At 42.9% G+C, this 17,273-nt stretch overlaps 1 protein-coding gene across 3 annotated transcripts in view; it reads left to right on the top strand.

Moving 5' to 3' along the window:
* The window catches only part of LOC147106719 (synaptotagmin-7-like), an 890,706-nt gene that overhangs the window by 617,021 nt on the left and 256,412 nt on the right, over window positions 1-17,273 (top strand). The gene's annotated exons all lie outside the window — the stretch shown is intronic.

Below are 17,273 nucleotides of genomic sequence, written 5' to 3'. Positions count from 1 at the left end.
CTTAATGGCAAGAAACTGGAAAGTACTGTAGTACAAAGGGATCTGGGGGTCCTGGTGCACGAAACTCAAAAAGTTAGTATGCAGGTGCAGCAACTGATCAAGAAGGCCAATGGAATGTTGGCTTTTATTGCTAGGGCGATAGAATATAAAAACAGGGAGGTATTGCTGCAGTTGTACAAGGTATTGGTGAGACCGCACCTGGAATACTGCATACAGTTTTGGTGTCCATACTTAAGAAAAGACATACTTGTGCTCGAGTCAGTACAAAGAAGGTTCACTCGGTTGATTCCGGGGATGAGGGGGTGGACATATGATGAGAGGTTGAGTAGATTGGGACTCTACTCATTGGAGTTCAGAAGAATGAGAGGAGATCTTATTGAAACATATAAGATTGTGAAGGGGCTTGATCGGGTGGATGCGGTGAGGATGTTCCCAATGATGGGTGAAACTAGAACTAGGGGGCATAATCTTAGAATAAGGGGCTGCTCTTTCAAAACTGAGATGAGGAGAAACTTCTTCACTCAGAGGGTGGTAGGTTTGTGGAATTTGCTGCCCCAGAAAGCTGTGGAAGCTACATCATTAAATAAATTTAAAACAGAAATAGATAGTTTCCTAGAAGTAAAGGGAATTAAGGGTTACGGGGAGCGGGCAGGAAATTGGACATGAGTCTAGGTTCGGAATGGTCATGGCCCTGTGGGTAGTGGAGCGGGCCCAGGGGCCGTGTAGCCTGGTTCTGCTCCTACTTCTTGTATTCTAATTCTGTGTTAGATTTCAGGAGATGGTTTTATTCCTGTTCCTGGCTGGGGTGGAGATCGCCTTTACAGAAGGTAAGTACTGTAGAAAATATAGGGACAGAGTGATCTTCTGGACGAGTTTTGATCGCCTAGATGGGTCGGTGAGGAATTTCCCAGATTTTTTTCTCCCAAATTGGCCATTGGTTTTTTTTTAGCTGGTTTTTCGCCTCTCCCGGGAGGTCACATGGGTTCGGGTGGGATGGAAAGTGATAGTAGATTTGAGGTTAGGATCAGATCAGCCATGATCTTATTGAATGGTGGAGCGGGCTCGAGGGGCCGATTGGCCTACTCCTGCTCCTATTTCTTATGTTCTTAGTCAGTTTCTTTGCAATTTTAAGAGCCTCCTCGAAGGCACGCACGTCGGTGCAATTAGCGGAAATGCACCATGGTGATTAATTTGATCTGGGACGTGGCTTGTTTTGTGGGAGGGTACGGCTTCCAGTGCGATGTGTTTTAAACCAGCGCAAAAGAGCACTGGACGTAATTTGCGCTTGAAATTCCTCGATCTTTTTGCGCTGGTTTTGTCGAATTTGGACAAATTGCGCTGGAAGTACCAGCGTAAACTAGCAGAAACTCTACCCCCAGGTGAGGATGTTATTTGGCTCAGCTTTGATGCACTCTCCCCTCGTTGTGGGTGAACAGCCTGCTAACACTCACTATAAATTTTCAAACATGAATGAAGACTGCTTTTGGAAAGATACTGCGGGAAACCAGGCAGTATGGAATCATGCCCCCTAACCAGGAGCTTCAGGAGAGGAGGAAAGAGTAGTTGAGAGTAAAGAAATGGAAATCTGGGGCAAATGTATTTTGCTGTATTGTTAATGACATAATCAGCATCATAATAGCAGAGCGGAGAGGGAGAATTCAAAGATAATGCTATGTTCTGCTGGCTAGTTCCTTTCTAAAGAACATAATGTGCTTTCTGAAACTGAGGTATAATATTCCTATGTATATTACAGAATAATACCTTCCATCATGCTGCTGTAATATATAAATCATGAGGAACAAATTGGCCCAATTACATGTGTAAATACATTGTAAATTAATTCCAAAAGAATTTGTTTACAATTTTGCTACACACAACAATCGGGGAAATCCTTTCCCCAATATAATTAATCCAATTCAGTTAAATATAAATATTCTGAATCATACCAGTCTGAACAGACTAATAATATTTGAACAAATGCAGTGTAATATGATTACACACCACTCATCACCAGATAACTTGTTTTTAGGAGGGCTGTTTACTAATTGTAGGTGTTATCAAGATGATTAAATTGGTTTCACTCGCAGTACTCTACTTGATCCTGAAATTCAAATCATGTATTTTGTTTCATGAATATTCCAACACCTTCCTCATTGAAAATTCTAAGAACAAAATGAATGATCAGCGCTTCCACAGCTCTTTTAATAAACAGGAAGCAAAGTGACATTTCAGTCTTTAATTCATCTCTCTATAGCATAAATTCAGTCACTAATGGTTTCAGCGAGGAGCTGTGCTCCTGGGAATATGGTTTTGGAGAATTGATGCTATAGCACTTAGCTCTTTCTCCGATGTTCACCACCTTTGTGTGTAGCTCCTTTCTGGGACCACAAGATTGGTACATTTGCTCATATATGTGGCTGTTCAGATCGCTGGCTAGCTGTCCAATCAATGCTACACAAATGTATAATTTCTATATAATCTTCTAGCTACAAGGGGTGAGAGTTGGAGGTAGGGTTACAACGTTGGCCCAGCTTTTGCTGCAGCAGGACATCTAACGGCATCTGCCGTTCATTAGACTTGTTCATGCATGTTTATGTTTTTTAATTTTTTTGTGTCGCAAGTTGCTGAACGTGCGATCTGATAACTATGCAGCGACGGAAACATAGCAACTGGGACCCAAGTGAACAGGGCAATAAACTATGCATCTCCTTAACCAAACAGGTTGAAGGATTGAGAAATAAACAGAGGAGGGACGGAGAAGGAGGGTGAATTCAATGTCAAATCAGGTACAGAAAGAGAAGTAAGGAGAGGGAAAGAAAGATTGGATTAAGAGAGTGAGAAAGAGAAAGGAAAAGTAAAATATTTTAAAAAAATTAAATGTGACATTTAAAAAATCTCCAACAACAATTAATGCCTGAAGGAATGAGACTCCACACTTGTAATAGTAAATTTTCAGTGCCAGAGGCTGATTGGCAGTAATTAATAATTATCACATCGTTAAAAGGGTATTTACACTTGTAATGGCAAGACTTAACTTTCTGTGGCAAGTTTAGTTCATATCTACATTGCAAATTCAGCACCTCCATGCCATTCAGTGTATTTCAATGTTGAGGCAGACAGCGAGATGTCATTTTAACAAAGCTAACGACAAAGCAGCACAACTCGGACATCAACTTTTCGATATTGGTATTTAACCGCGCAACTGCTCCTCGCCTGAAGTAGTTGTGCCATTTACGTATAAATAACGGCGAGCTCCATTATTTTGACAGCAAAATCTGGCTCAATAGAACCAATTCTCTAAAACTATGCATCCTTTAGCTTGGCTCTCACCTTGGAAGCACAAGAACAATGGATTTATACTAAACAAAGATAAATTAAAGACAAAAAAGCCTACTTCCTTTTATTAAGAACAGGTTGATACAAGTGCCTCCTTTCCAAATTGGCTACCCATTACTCCGTCACTCTCCCAGGTACCTGCTAGGCTTGTGTAACTCACTTCAGAGTAGCTGTTACTTTTTATGTAACTTACTCCCAGGTACCTATTCTTATCTCTCTAACTCACTCCCAGTTATAGATTCCTCTTTGTGTAAGAAATCATGCAGTCGCAGGTATATGCACAAACCAGAATGACAGTCACAGTTAAGTCAATGAGACAGAGCCATGTCTTCACAGGTACTCCTGTTGGGCGAACATCAGTTTTCAGTTGGAAATAGTGTCCAACCTATTTCCCTTTTTAAAATATGTTCTTTACTGCCTAATACTGAACAGCACTACTTGAAAACAATGCCAGGCACATTCTGTGAATGATTTCAGTTCACAGGGTGACTTACATTGTGGTCACTTAATCTTCTCAGTCACATCAGAGGAAGTCCAGCAGGTGATTATCTTTTTTTGGAAATACAACAGGAATTCTTCTGTGGCATTGATGATGCTAAAAGTGTTCTCTTCACAGACTCCAACCTAGCTGTGACCTTGCGGCAGTCTCTTCAGTGCACACGCACGCACGCACACATCAATAACTCATCATGAATACTGTGCTTAGCATCCGTATGTTCTCTCGGTCAATGCAAGCAATGGCTCATGCACTTCAACAACTGGCATTTAATCATATTTCATATATGGTGTGACATAAATATCTCATGGTTATAAAGCACATTTGTGACGCATGGATTTTTTGTGGAAAAGAAACAAAACGGGCTAAATGAAATGATCCATTTTTAATGTAATTGATCCCAGTTTTGTTTTCCAATGTTATCCTATCATAAGGTTGCAGATGTAAAGCCCATTCTAGGAATGCTGCACTGTTGGAGGTGCTGTCTTTCAGATAAGACATTACTTTGAGACCCCATCTACCTGTTCAGGGAAGACTTAAAATCATATGGCACCGTTTGACAAAGAACAGAGGAGATCTCCTGATGTCCTGGCGGAAATTTATCCCTCAACAAGCATCCCCAAAGCAGAACAATTGTTCATTCTGTCTCGTTGCTGTTTGTGGGATCTTGTTGTGTGCAAATTGTCTGCTGCATTTTCTTACATAACAACAGTGATTACACTTCAAAAGCAGTTAATTTGTTGTGAAGCACTTTGGGATGTCCTGAAGATGTGAAAGGTGCCATTTAATGCAAGTTCTTTTTTCTCTTTCCACAAAAGTCATTGGATGCTGATCGGGAGTGGGAACCCTGGCTGAATACATACTGACGTTTAAAAAAAAAGCCTGGTAAAAGCTGACCAATAGTTTCAAAAACTTGACACAGCCACATAAAAGCTGATGGAACAAAAACAGCCTTAAATTTAGGCCTTATGACCTGTAAAGACGGAGTTAAACTGAAAATGCAGCGTCATAATTCAAGCTACAGGAATACCCAATATTCCATCACTTTATTGCAGGGGAAAAAAACCTGAACTACACAAAAGTATAGTTTTCAGCAGTGATGAATTTAGAATTTATTGAAGGGAGATGTGAATGCTAAAAGTATAAGAATTGTTTTCTAGGGGGACATGAAATATCCTCAAAAGTTTGACTTTGGCATTTTATTTGGTAAATGGTATGACATTTTGGAACCTCCTGTAATTCATTCTTTCAAGCTGAAAATAATTTCTTATGGAAAGGTTACAGATATTTTAAATCTGCCAGCTCTTTGCTAGCACAATCCTTCCACTGTCCCATTCTTTCCCATAGTCTTATCTTCCTCCGCTTTGAATATTCAATTTCCCCTTAAAAGATGTAATAATCTCTGCCTCAATCACTCCTTTTGGCAAAGCATTTCATGCTCCAATAATATTCTGTATAAAGAAATGTCTCCTAATATTTGTCCTTAGTCTCTTAGTGACCATTTTAAATTGATGACCCCTCATCACTGACTCCCCAACTAGAGGAAATAGTCTTTCTCTCTTCATTCTATTAAAGCCCTTCAAAATGTTAAAACCCTCTAATAAATCTCCTCCTCTTCTCTGCTGCAGTGGAAATAGTCCAAATATCTTTAGTCTATCTTCATAACTATAATTTCCCATTTCTGGGATTAATTCTTCACACTTCTACTTTACGTTCCTATTTATAAAACCCAAAATGTTGTTGGCCTTTTTTTTATCTACCTATACCTGTACTTGTCCTTTCAGGGAATTATGTATTTGAACCCCTTTGTGTCTATGTTCTTCCACACCATCAGCATCATTTCATTTTGTATATATTCCCATTTCTTGTTTTTCCTCTCACTCATCTTAAATTGTATCTGCCCATTCTGTAATCTGACCCAATTTTAATGTGAATTTAAATCTTTTACTACATATCTGTAATAATCCTAAACCGCAGCGCATTCTACATGTAAAGAACAAAACTAGCTCACTATCACAGCTGGCCTTCTCGCTACTCTTTGTCTGCCTACTGTCATGGGCCCAGGCACAATATCCCTGCTCAGTGTTCCCTCCCCTTGAGGGGAATGTTATGCTCTATTCTGAGCACCTCCCTGCTTGACACAAATCAACAACAACTTGTATTTATATAGCACTTTTAATGTAGTAAAACTTCCCAAGGCACTTCACAAGAGTGTCATAAAACAAAATTTGACACTGAGCCACATGAGATATTAGGGCAGATGACCAAAAGCTTGGTCAAAGAGGTAGGTTTTAAAGAGTGTCTTAAAGGAAGGTGGAGAGGCGAAGAGGTTTAGGGAGGGAATTCCAGAGTTTAGGGCCTAGGTAGCTGAAGGCACGGCCACCAATGGTGGAGCGATTAAAATTGGGGATGCGCAAGAGACCAGAATTGGAGGAGCGCTGATATCTCAGGGCGGGGCCGGGGTGACGGGGTTGTGGGGCTGGAGGAGATTGCAGAGGCCAGGGAGGGGCGAGGCCAGGGAGGGATTTGGAAACCAGGATGAGAATTTTAAAATCGAGGCGTTGCTTAACTGGGAGTCATTGTAGGTCAGTGAGCACAGGGGTAATGGGAGAATGGGACTTGTTGTGAGTTAGGACACGGGCAGCCGAGTTTTGGATGTCCTCAAGTTTACATAGGGGAGAACATGGGAGGCAAGCCAGGAATGTGCTGGAATAGTCAAGTCTAGAGGTAACAAAGGCATGGATGAGGGTTTCAGCAGCGGATGAGCTGAAGCAGGGCCAGAGATAGGTGATGTTACAGATCAGATTGAGAAAAGAGCAGAATAAAAGAAATTGAACCTGCACCTTCCCACTCCTTTGCATTGAGGACAGCACTCGCACGCCACCACCATGTTGCTCTGGAAGGCTCCTCCTTTATAATACATTCTCTATTTGGATACAGGTATTTCCTTGCCAGTATTCTCCCTCTCCCCGAGCCCAATCTTCACTTCAATTGACATCCACGTATATGTAGATGTTACTAGATAGGAATTTGGCTGATTATCACCTCCTTTTACACAGGGGTGTATTGAGGTCAATTATTTTTCCATAGTCTCGGTTGACGTCCGCTAACTCAGCTGGATTGAACCTGGATAAACTCACTGTGGTATCAGGACCTAGGTATTTTTGACCAGTTGCCCATCAGTGCATTAGTTTAATATGGATACTAAAGTACAATGCAAAACACAAGAATATGTAAGGTTAGAGATGTTTAGTCTGTTCAGAGCAAAACATTCTGTAGAGCTGTAACTTTTACTACTGTAATTTGCAGTGATGTTGAGAGTTATGTAGCAGAGAAAAGTCTTCTGTGTGGTTCCGTGTTCAGCAAAATAGTGAAGCAAAAAAACAAAATAAAAATCATGAAAGTCAAACCAAAAGCATAAGTTCAGAATTCCAGGGATAAAAAGAAAAACACAACACCTGCCATTAACATAGAACCACATTTCATGATTTTGTGTCTGTGTTTTTTGCCTTTTGCTTCACTATTTTGCTGACCTCTGACACAGATATGTTTCCATTAAAATTATTGATTAGCAATAATGAGCAAGCCATAAGACAAAGGGGTAAATAATGGAATAAAAACAGAAAATGCTGGAAATACTCAGCAGGTCAGGTAGCATCTGTAGAGAGAGAGAAACAGAGTTAACATTTCAGGTCGATGACCCTTCGTCAGAACTGGAAAAAGTTAGAGGTGTAACATTTTTAAGCAAGTGTGAGGCAGGGAAAGGGAGGGGAGGAAAGAACAAAAGGGAAGGTCTGTGATAGGGTGGAAGGCAGGAGAGATTAAAAGACAAAAGGGATGATGGTGCAAGGCAAAAGGAGATGGTATTGGGACAAGTAAAGAAACAAAAGATGAGTCTAGATGAGGTGTAAATGGCAGTGGCAGAATCATCATCAGCTGCCATGTGAGAGAAAAAAAAATTAAAAATAGGGGCCGAGGTTATGGTCTGAAATTGTTAAACTCGATGTTCAGTCCAGAAGGCTGTAAAGTGCCTAATCGAAAGATACCATGGTAAATAATGGAGGGGAGGATCCTTTGTTTTTAAATTATGCTGTAATGAGCCTGTGTTGCAATTCAACACATATACAGTTAAGAAACTCCATTCTGTTCATTATCAGGCATTCAGCACTGACACTGTCTCCTAATCGTCGACAGTTAATGAAGCCTTTTCAGGCAGAGATATTGTCTTATGACCTGCATCATTAGTCCAACATGAATGATATGAATGAGGATTGACGATCTGTAGGATTGCTAGCACACAGGTAGCTAGTAAATAATAAATGATTCTGTGTTCATTTATTCATTCAGTAGTTCAACAAACAAAATTGATACCGTGTAAAGGTTTTGTCAATGCAAAATTAAAACCATGTTATATATTTTCAAATACTGTCTCCATATGAAGGCTGTTAATTGAATACTGTCTGCAGTCCTCCCAGCATTTTTATATTTAATAACAAAAAATTCATTCTCTCTCTCTATTTCTATCCTCGTACATTGTAAACTAGACAGAAACTTGAAAAAAAAATAGCACGGCCAGTAAAATTAGGGTTGTGCTCACCCATGGTGCAGAAACACCTGTCCCGACAGTGAGGACTAGGCCCCGCCTGTGAAAGCAGAAGTTCAAGCTGCTTCGGTGGAGGTGGCCCATAGAGTGGATGCAGTCTCCCATGTTCATCAGACCTGGGGAAGTTTTCTGATATCAAGTGGAGTGCCAAGGTAAGTATACCCACCTTTGCATACATTGTTTATACAGAGCGTAGTTCACATGCAAAAATAAAAATAGTGAGATACAGCACCCTCTGGAAAGCAGCTTGCAAAGCATTGAGTTAACTTTACCCTATTCCTTCACAATTTTATGCCACAAAATCTAAAGGGCCCACAAATAGCTTTTATTGTGATACAGAAATGTTGACAAGTAGGCTGAGAACCAGCAAGGCCACCAACAATGTCCTGCAGGTTTGGCAGAAGTACAAAAGTTTGGAATTGTGCTGCCACCGTGCAGCATTTTGAGATTCTTAAAATTATACAGCTATCACGTGAGGAAGGCATCATGGCTGATTTCTGGATAACAGTCATCCATGTGCATAATGATGGTTTCTGTGGTCAAACAACACTAAAAATTAGTGGAAGCCCTTTTGGGTCATGAAGCCCAGAGTTGATATGAGGAGCCTTGATGCCCCCATGGGTGCCATGTGTGATGCCCTGGACTCTAGGCAATCCTGCCTTTTGGTGACCATGTTGTTGAGCTGATGCCTCCTTTCTACAGGTAAAGAGATGAAGATGCTGTCCCTTGCAAGCAATGTGTTTGTCACTTGCCTGATAAATGTTTGCACTGCAGACTGGCTGACCTTTGCAGATGTTCCCTTAGAAAGCATTGCCAGCATGAAAGCTTAATTCTGTGGTGACCTTCACTTATATGGGAAGAGTCGTCCATGTTCCAGGCGTTCTCTGCAGGTCAGCCTGCAGCAGATGGTACACCTCTGTAATAGCCTCTCTTGTGAAATGGAGGTGGCGTAGATGGTTTATTTTCTGATTTGTCCAATTTAGTGTGGCAGGTCTGTGAACATGGAGTACCAACTGGTGCAAACAACATATGTCAGGTGTCAGGGCAGCTGCATTTCTTTACCCCTCATGAATTTGTCTTCCTTGGCCCAAACCATGCAGTACTATTGAACTCACCCCACCCCCAAAGGATTTCCTACCCTCACTTTATGTGATACTATTTCAATAGCAGCAGCAACCAAAAATTATGTACAGAAGTACTGGCAAAAGAATACCGAAAAAAATGAAAACCTGAAGCTCTGTCTGGCTGTTACAACTCGTGCACAAATCAAGATTAAACAAAAGAAGGTTGCATAAACTTGGGTTATACTCCCTTGAACATGTAAGATTTGAGGGGCAACCTAATTGAGCATTTTAAAATGATAAAAGGATTCGATAGGCAGATAAAGAGAAACTATTTCCTCTGGTGGGGAATCTAAAACAAAGGGTCATAGTCTTAAAATTAGAGCCAGACCATTCTGGAGTGAAGTCAGGAAACATTTCTTTGCACAAAGAGTAGTATAAATCTGGAAAACTCTTTCTTCTCTCCTCCCCCCACCCCAAGAGGCTGTGGATGCTGGGTCAATTGAAACTTTCAAGACTGAGGATCAAAGGCAGGCAAATGGGGTTGAGGTACAGATCTGCTATTTTCAAATTGAATGGTGGAACAGGCTCGAGGGGCTGAATGGCCTACTCCTGTTCCTATGTTACTGTGATTTGGATAACTTAATGTCTGTAAGGCATGTGTGCATGTGCAATTGACAACAGTGTGTGCTGTACGATTCTGTTTTCTTGCCAGAAAATTGAGGTTTTTAAAAATATATATATATATTTTCGCCCGATACACTTTTTTTGTGTCGACTTGTGTCACATACCTTCATCCCAGCCTAAAACACAAGCAAACAACTGTTTCTTAAGCACAGTCTTACCCAAGCCAGATTTCACGGTTGACTGTGTGTCTCACACTCCTGCCCTAAATCATGTTTCTTTTGAATCAGTTCTCCTGCACTTCCATGTGAATTCTGCCATATTCTACGTACACTCTGGGAGGAGCTCCTCAGCTACCGGGAGAAGGCGATTGAGGAGGATTCTTGCCATGACTTTCCCTGTGGCAGACAGCAGGGAGACTCCTCTGTAATTACCGCAATCGGACTTGTTACCTTTCTTGAAGATGGTCACGATTACAGCGTCTGAGATCCCCTGGCATGCTCTCCTCCTTCCAAATAAGAGAAATGAGTTCATGTATTCGCGTCAATAGTGCTTCTCCACCATGTTTTAGCACCTCGGCGGGGATTACATCTGCTCCTGAGGCCTTGTTGTTCTTCAGTTGTCGGATGGCCTTTTCAACCTCATGCCGGACTGGGGTTGTGCTGAGGTGGTGGCGGGTACCATGCTGCGGGATGGAGTTGAGGACACTCGCATCGAAGACAGAGTCTTGGTTAAGGAGATCTTCGAAGTGCTCCTTCCTCAATCGCCTTCTCCCAGTGGCTGAAGAGCTCCTCCCAGAGTCGCAATGTGGATTCCGCCCACTCAGGGGCACCGCGCGTCAAGTACAAGAGAAATGCGGGGAACAGAACCAACCACTGTACATGGCTGCCTTTGACCTCACAAAGGCCTTCGACACCGTTAACCATGAGGGATTATGGAGTGGCCTCCTCAAATTCGGCTGCCCTCCAAAGTTTGTCCCCATCCTCTGCCTGTTTCACAACGACATGCAAGCCGTGATCCTGACCAACGGATCCACCACAGACCCAATTCACGTACAGACCGGGGTCAAGCAAGGCTCTGTCATCACACCAACACTCTTCTCGATCTTCCTGGCTGCAATGCTCCATCTCACCCTCAGTAAGCTCCCCGCTGGAGTGGAGCTAACCTACAGAACAAACGGGAAACTGTTCAACCTCCGTCGCCTCCAGTCCAGATCCAAGGTCGTCCCATCCTCTATCATCGAATTACAGTATGCAGACAACACTTGCGTCTGCACTCACTCGGAGATCGAACTCCAAACCATCGTCAACACCTTCACCGAAGCTTATGAGAGCATGGGCCTTACATTAAACATGGTGGCATAGTGGTTAGCACTGTTGCCTCACAGCGCCAGGGACCCGGGTTCGAATCCGGCCTCGGGTGACTGTCTGTGTGGAGTTTGCACATTCTCCCCGTGTTTGCGTGGGTTTCCTCCCACAGTCTAAAGATGTGCGGGTTAGGTTGATTGGCTATGATAAATTGACCCTTAGTGTTAGGGGGATTAAATACGTGGGGTTACAGGGATAGGGTGGGATATGTGTTGGTGTAGGGGTTACGGGGATCGGGTGGGATATGTGTCGGTGCAGGCTCGATGGGCCGAAATGGTCTCTATCTGCACTGTGGGGTTTCTGTGATCCGTAAGACAAAAGTCCTCCACCAACCTGCCCCCGCCACACAGTACTGCTCCCCGATTATCAAAATCCATGACGAGGCCTTGGACAACGTGGACCACTTTCCATACCTCGGGAGCCTACTGTCAACAAGGGCAGACATCGATGACAAAGTCCAACACCACCTTCAGTGTGCCAGTGCAGCCTTCGGTTGCCTGAGGAAGAGAGTGTTTGAAGACCAGGACCTCAAACCCGGCACCAACCAGTAGTGATACCCGCCCTCCTGTATGCCTCAGAGACATGGACCATGTACAGCAGGCACCTCAAAGCACTGGAGAGGTACCACCAACGCTGCCTCCGCAAGATCCTGCAAATCCATTGGCAGAATAGGCACACCAATGTCCGTGTTCTCGCTCAGGCCAACATCCCCAGCATCGAAGCTTTGACCATGCTCGATCAGCTCCGATGGACGGGCCACATCATCCACATGCCCAATACGAGACTCCCAAAACAAACGCTCTACTCGGAGCTTCGACGTGGCAAGAGAGCCCCAGGTGGGCAGAGAAAATGCTTCAAGGACACTCTCGAAGCCTCCTTGAAAAAGTGCAGCATCCCCACCGACACCTGGGAATCCCTGGCCCAAGACCGCACAAAGTGGTGGAGAAGCATCCGGGAAGGCGCCGAACACCTCGAGTCTCTTCGGGAGCAAGCGGAAGCCAAGCGCAAACAGCGGAAAGAGCGCACGTCAACCCAAGCACCCCACCCACCCGCCCCTTCAACCACCGTCTGCCCCACCTGTGACAGAGACTGTAGGGTCCTGCATTGGACTCATCAGTCACCTGAAAACACATTTTTAAGTCCGAGGGACTGCCTAAGAAGAAGATGATGATTCTAAGTACAAAGGTTTTTGCAAGTTCCTATCTTTTGCATGGTGACAAAACATGTTAAATGCCACTCGAAAAGTAACAATTCGGAGTGTTAAAATGGACTTAAAATCCAAACATTCCAGCATTTAATAGGCCTGTTATACTGCAGTGAAGTCACCTGAAGTAAATTTAGGCAAGAGGTATGAAACCACCTTCAGGAAACAGCTTCACAGTATTTCAGCTTCACACTATTTCAGCTTCACACTTAAACACTGCAAATCATGCATATGTATATCTGGGCAAGTTAAGGTGCTTACACAAGATTCTACACTAAAGTGGCGCGACATTGGCAAATGCAGACACTTGATATTTTTATTATTTCTAATGTACACAGATGGCATTTTAACATTTCAATTGACTTTTTGTGAATTGAACAGTCTGTATTGCACATAAAGTGGGTGAGGCTATGTTACACAATAATGGGGTACAGTGAAATAAGGCTGTAATATTAGTTTCTTTGCTTTTTGTCATTTGTTTGCTTCCCACTTCTCATCAAAAGCCACTGAATCTTGCTGGGATACAGTTCCACAGGTCCTTGTAGCCCTCGAGTACCTTCATTGTGTGTGTGGACAATGATTATTGGCAGGCTATTTGACTGTGGAGGAAATCTGGTCCTGTTCTCACAAAGATAGGTGGCAAAGCAAATTGTGTGGAGGACGCAAAGAAACTCCAAAGGGATATAGATGGGCTAAGTGAGTGGGGAAATATCTGGCAGATGGAGTATAATCTGGGAAAATACGAGGTTATCCACTTTGGTAGGAAAAATAAAAAAGCAAATGATTATTTAAATGGAGAGAGATTATACAGTACATTGCAGAGGGATCTGGGGGTCCTTGTACATGAATCACAAAAGGTTAGCATGCAGGTACAGCAGGTAATTAGGAAGGCAAATGGAGTGTTGGCCTTTATTGCAAAGGGAATGGAGTATAAAAGTAGGGAAGTCCTGTTAAACTATACAGGGCATTGGTGAGACCACACCTGGAGTATTGCGTACAGTTTTGGTCTCTTTATTTAAGGAAGGGATATACTTGCATTGGAGGCAGTTCAGAGAAGGTTCACAAGGATGATTCCGGAGATGAAGGGGTTGTCTTATGAAGAAAGGTTGAGCAGGTTGGGCCTATACTCATTGGAGTTTAGAAGAATGAGAGGGGATCTTATTGAAACATAAGATTCTGAAGGGGCTTGACAGGGTAGATGCAGAGAGGATGTTTCCCCTCATGGGGGAATCTAGAACTAGGGGGCACCCATTTAAAATGGAACTGAGGAGGAATTTCTTCTGAGGGTCGTGAATCTTTGGAATTCTCTTCCCCAGAGAGCTGTGGAGGCTGGGTCATTGAATATATTTAAGGTGGAGATGGACAGATTTTTGAATGGTAAGGGAGTCCAGGGTTATGGGGAGCGGGCAGGGACGTGGAGTTGAGGCCAAGCTCAGATCAGCCATGATCTTATTGAATGGTGGAGCAGGCTCGAGGGGCCAAATGACCTACTCCTGCTCCTATGACTTATGTTCTTATGTTCACCCAATGTACTACATACATTCTTTCCTACCCTCACTGTGTATTTTTTCTTTCCAAGTCAAAGCATGCCGCCATCACCCAGCTCCTCAAAAAAACACCCACAATCCGTATAACTTCTCTAACTTTTGCCCTATCTCTCACCTTGCTTTCCTAAGATCTTTGAGCATGTTGTTGTCTCTCAGCTCCATGCCCTTCTTCCAAAGCTTCCATGTTTGAATCCTTCCAGTCCTGCTTCTGCCCATCTCATAGCACTGAGACAGCACTTTCTAAGTTCACAAACAACATCCTCTGTGACTGTGACCATGACGTATTGTTTCACCTTAACGTCCTCACCTCTCTGCCATGATCATGCCATCCTCTTCCACCACAGGTCTTCCATTTTCCAGCTCCATGGTATAGCCCTTGAATCATTCCACTCCTGTATATCATGATGTAGCCAGCTCCTCTCCAGTTATAAATTCTCTTCCCACCCCCAGACTGTCATCTCTGGAGTCCCTCTACAGATTTATTCTTGCCCCCTTCCTTTTTGTAATCCCCATGCTGCCCTTGCCAAAGCTCCTTCAACAGCATCTTCCAAACTCGCGACCTCTACCACTTAGACGGACAAGGGCAGCAGACGCATGGGAACATCACCACCTACAAGTTCCCCTCCAAGCCACACACCATCCTGACTTGGACCTGTATCGCCGTTCCTTCACTGTCGCTGGGCCAAAATCCTGGAACTCCCTTCCTAACAGCATTGTGGGTGTACCTACACCATATGGACTGCAGCGGTTCAAGAAGGCGGCTCACCACCATCTTCTCGAGGGCAATTAGGGATGGGCACTAAATGCAGGCCTAGCCAGCAACGCCCACATCCCATCAATGAATAAAAAAAAATTTTTTTTAAACTTCATCACAGGCATAGGGTCAGCTTCCATATGTATGCTGACAACATCCAATTCAACCTTTCCATTTCTTTTAGTCCCACAACTATTTCCAGGCTGTCGGACTACCTGTCTAACACGTAGTCTTCAATGAGTCATAACTTCCTTCAACTGAACATCAGGAAGATCAAAACCATAATTTTCAGCGCCACCAAAATCGCTATGCCTAGCCATTGATTCCGCTTCCCTCATTGGCCACTTGCTCAGGCTGAACAGAATTATGCACAACTTGAGCTGTAAGTTGAATACAATGCTTAAGTTAAGCCCCACATCATCTCAATAACACCAACTTGTATTTATTTAGCATCTTTAATATAGAAAAATGTCTCGAATTTTCACCGAAGCGTTTTCACTGAAGCGTATTCAAAAAATCGACGCCGAGCCAAAGAAGGAAATATTAGGAGGGGTGATGTGGGTTTTAAGGAGACTCTGGAAGGCAGAGAGGGATCTATAGAGATGGAGGAGTTTAGGAAGGTAATTCCAGAGCATGGGGCCTAGGCAGCTGAAGGCATGGCTGCCAAGGGTGAGGAGGGAGGGATGCCCAAGAGGCCAGAGGAATGGAGCGGTCAGTGGTGGAGGAGGGGGCTGTTGTAGGGCTGGAGGATATTCGAGATTGAGAGGAGCAAGGTCATGAGGGGATTTAAACATGTGGTTGAGAATTTTAAATTTCAGGCAATGGGGGCCTGGAGGCCAATGTTGGTAAGGAAGGCCAGGGTTATGATGAACAGAACTTGATACAGGAAAGGATACATGCAGCAGAGTTTTAGATGAACTAAAATTTACAGAAAATGGAGGATAGGCGGCTGATTAGGAGAGCATTGGAATAGGTGAGTTTCTCCATCAAGACCGCGTACTTCCACTTCCGCAGCATCTCCCACTTCTAGCCTTACAAATGGATTTGTTGCTAACTCCAGTTAAATGGAAGCACCAAAACTGGGGCAGGGAGCAATCTTTGAACCTACAGACATTTTCATTATGATTAGGAGTTTTATTTATTTTTGATTTCATTTGCTCCTCGTCAAACTTCAGCTGCCTAGGCAGGCCCCATGATCTGGAATTACCCCCCTAAACTCCTCCATCTCTACAGATCCCTCTCCTCCTTCCAGAGCCTCTTTAAAACCCACATCTTTGATCAGGTCACTCCTCCTTTGGCTCGGCATCGACTTTTTGATTGTGCTTCGATGAAGCACCTTGGGACATTTTTCTACATTAAAGAGACTAAATAAATACAAGAGCAAATCTGGAGATGCCATGGAAGAATATGTGAAGCATCCCAGTTAAGAGAATTAGTGAAGAGTTCGATCTGGTTGTTACTTTATTCAAGGAGGAACAGATGGTTCTGTAAAAATAGTGCAAACTCTTATATCATCTTTGCTGTTGTTCATCTGTTACTTTTAATAATTCTACTCTGTTCTGTAGGTTATAGCCTAAATCATCATGAGGGTTCATTTGACTACTTTCCAAAATCTCAAATAAAGAGAGACAGGCTGGTTTGGACCTAATCATTTCCTGTTCCTAAAATTCTTGTGACATTATATTTTTAACCCATTGTGGCATCCATTTCCATTGGATTAAGCAAGAGTTGTCTATTTTAAAATTTGTATATGAATCAAGTACAATGAATGAGATATTGCCACCTCATTATGCACAGGTTAACCTTATAGTTTTGTGCTAAAGAAACAGCAGCTCAGCAGAAATAAATTTACAAAGAGGTCTCTAAGCACAAGACGAGATGAAAACAAATTTAATAATTCAGCATAATCGTATACTCCGGCTAGCTGAATTAGCTGGGGACTGCTAAACTTACAAGGTCTTGGAGAGTGGAATTTGAATCTAAATCCCTTTCTAAATGGTTTTACTAGCACTTAGCTGGAAAGTGATACAAGGCAGCTTTGTCAGCAACATTGGGTTTTGTGTTTGATATGTATAAAAATAGCAACCATATATGTTGAACTATCAGTTCAGAATGATCCTGAGACCTTTCTGATGCATTTGTGTAAGCATTATAAAATAGATTTGGGACAGTAGGCTTGCTCATGTAACTCTGCTAGAATATAACAGCAGAAGTCACACTAGAGCTGCATGCAAGACAAAGTGGTGTATGTACAGCAAATAACAACAGAGGCTGTTGCTGT

The sequence above is a fragment of the Somniosus microcephalus genome, chromosome 15 (assembly GCF_052327205.1).
Source record: "Somniosus microcephalus isolate GS21.2 chromosome 15, FLI_Smic_1.0, whole genome shotgun sequence".
Classification (NCBI taxonomy): domain Eukaryota; kingdom Metazoa; phylum Chordata; class Chondrichthyes; order Squaliformes; family Somniosidae; genus Somniosus; species Somniosus microcephalus.
This window is presented reverse-complemented; position numbering and strand designations above follow the sequence as displayed.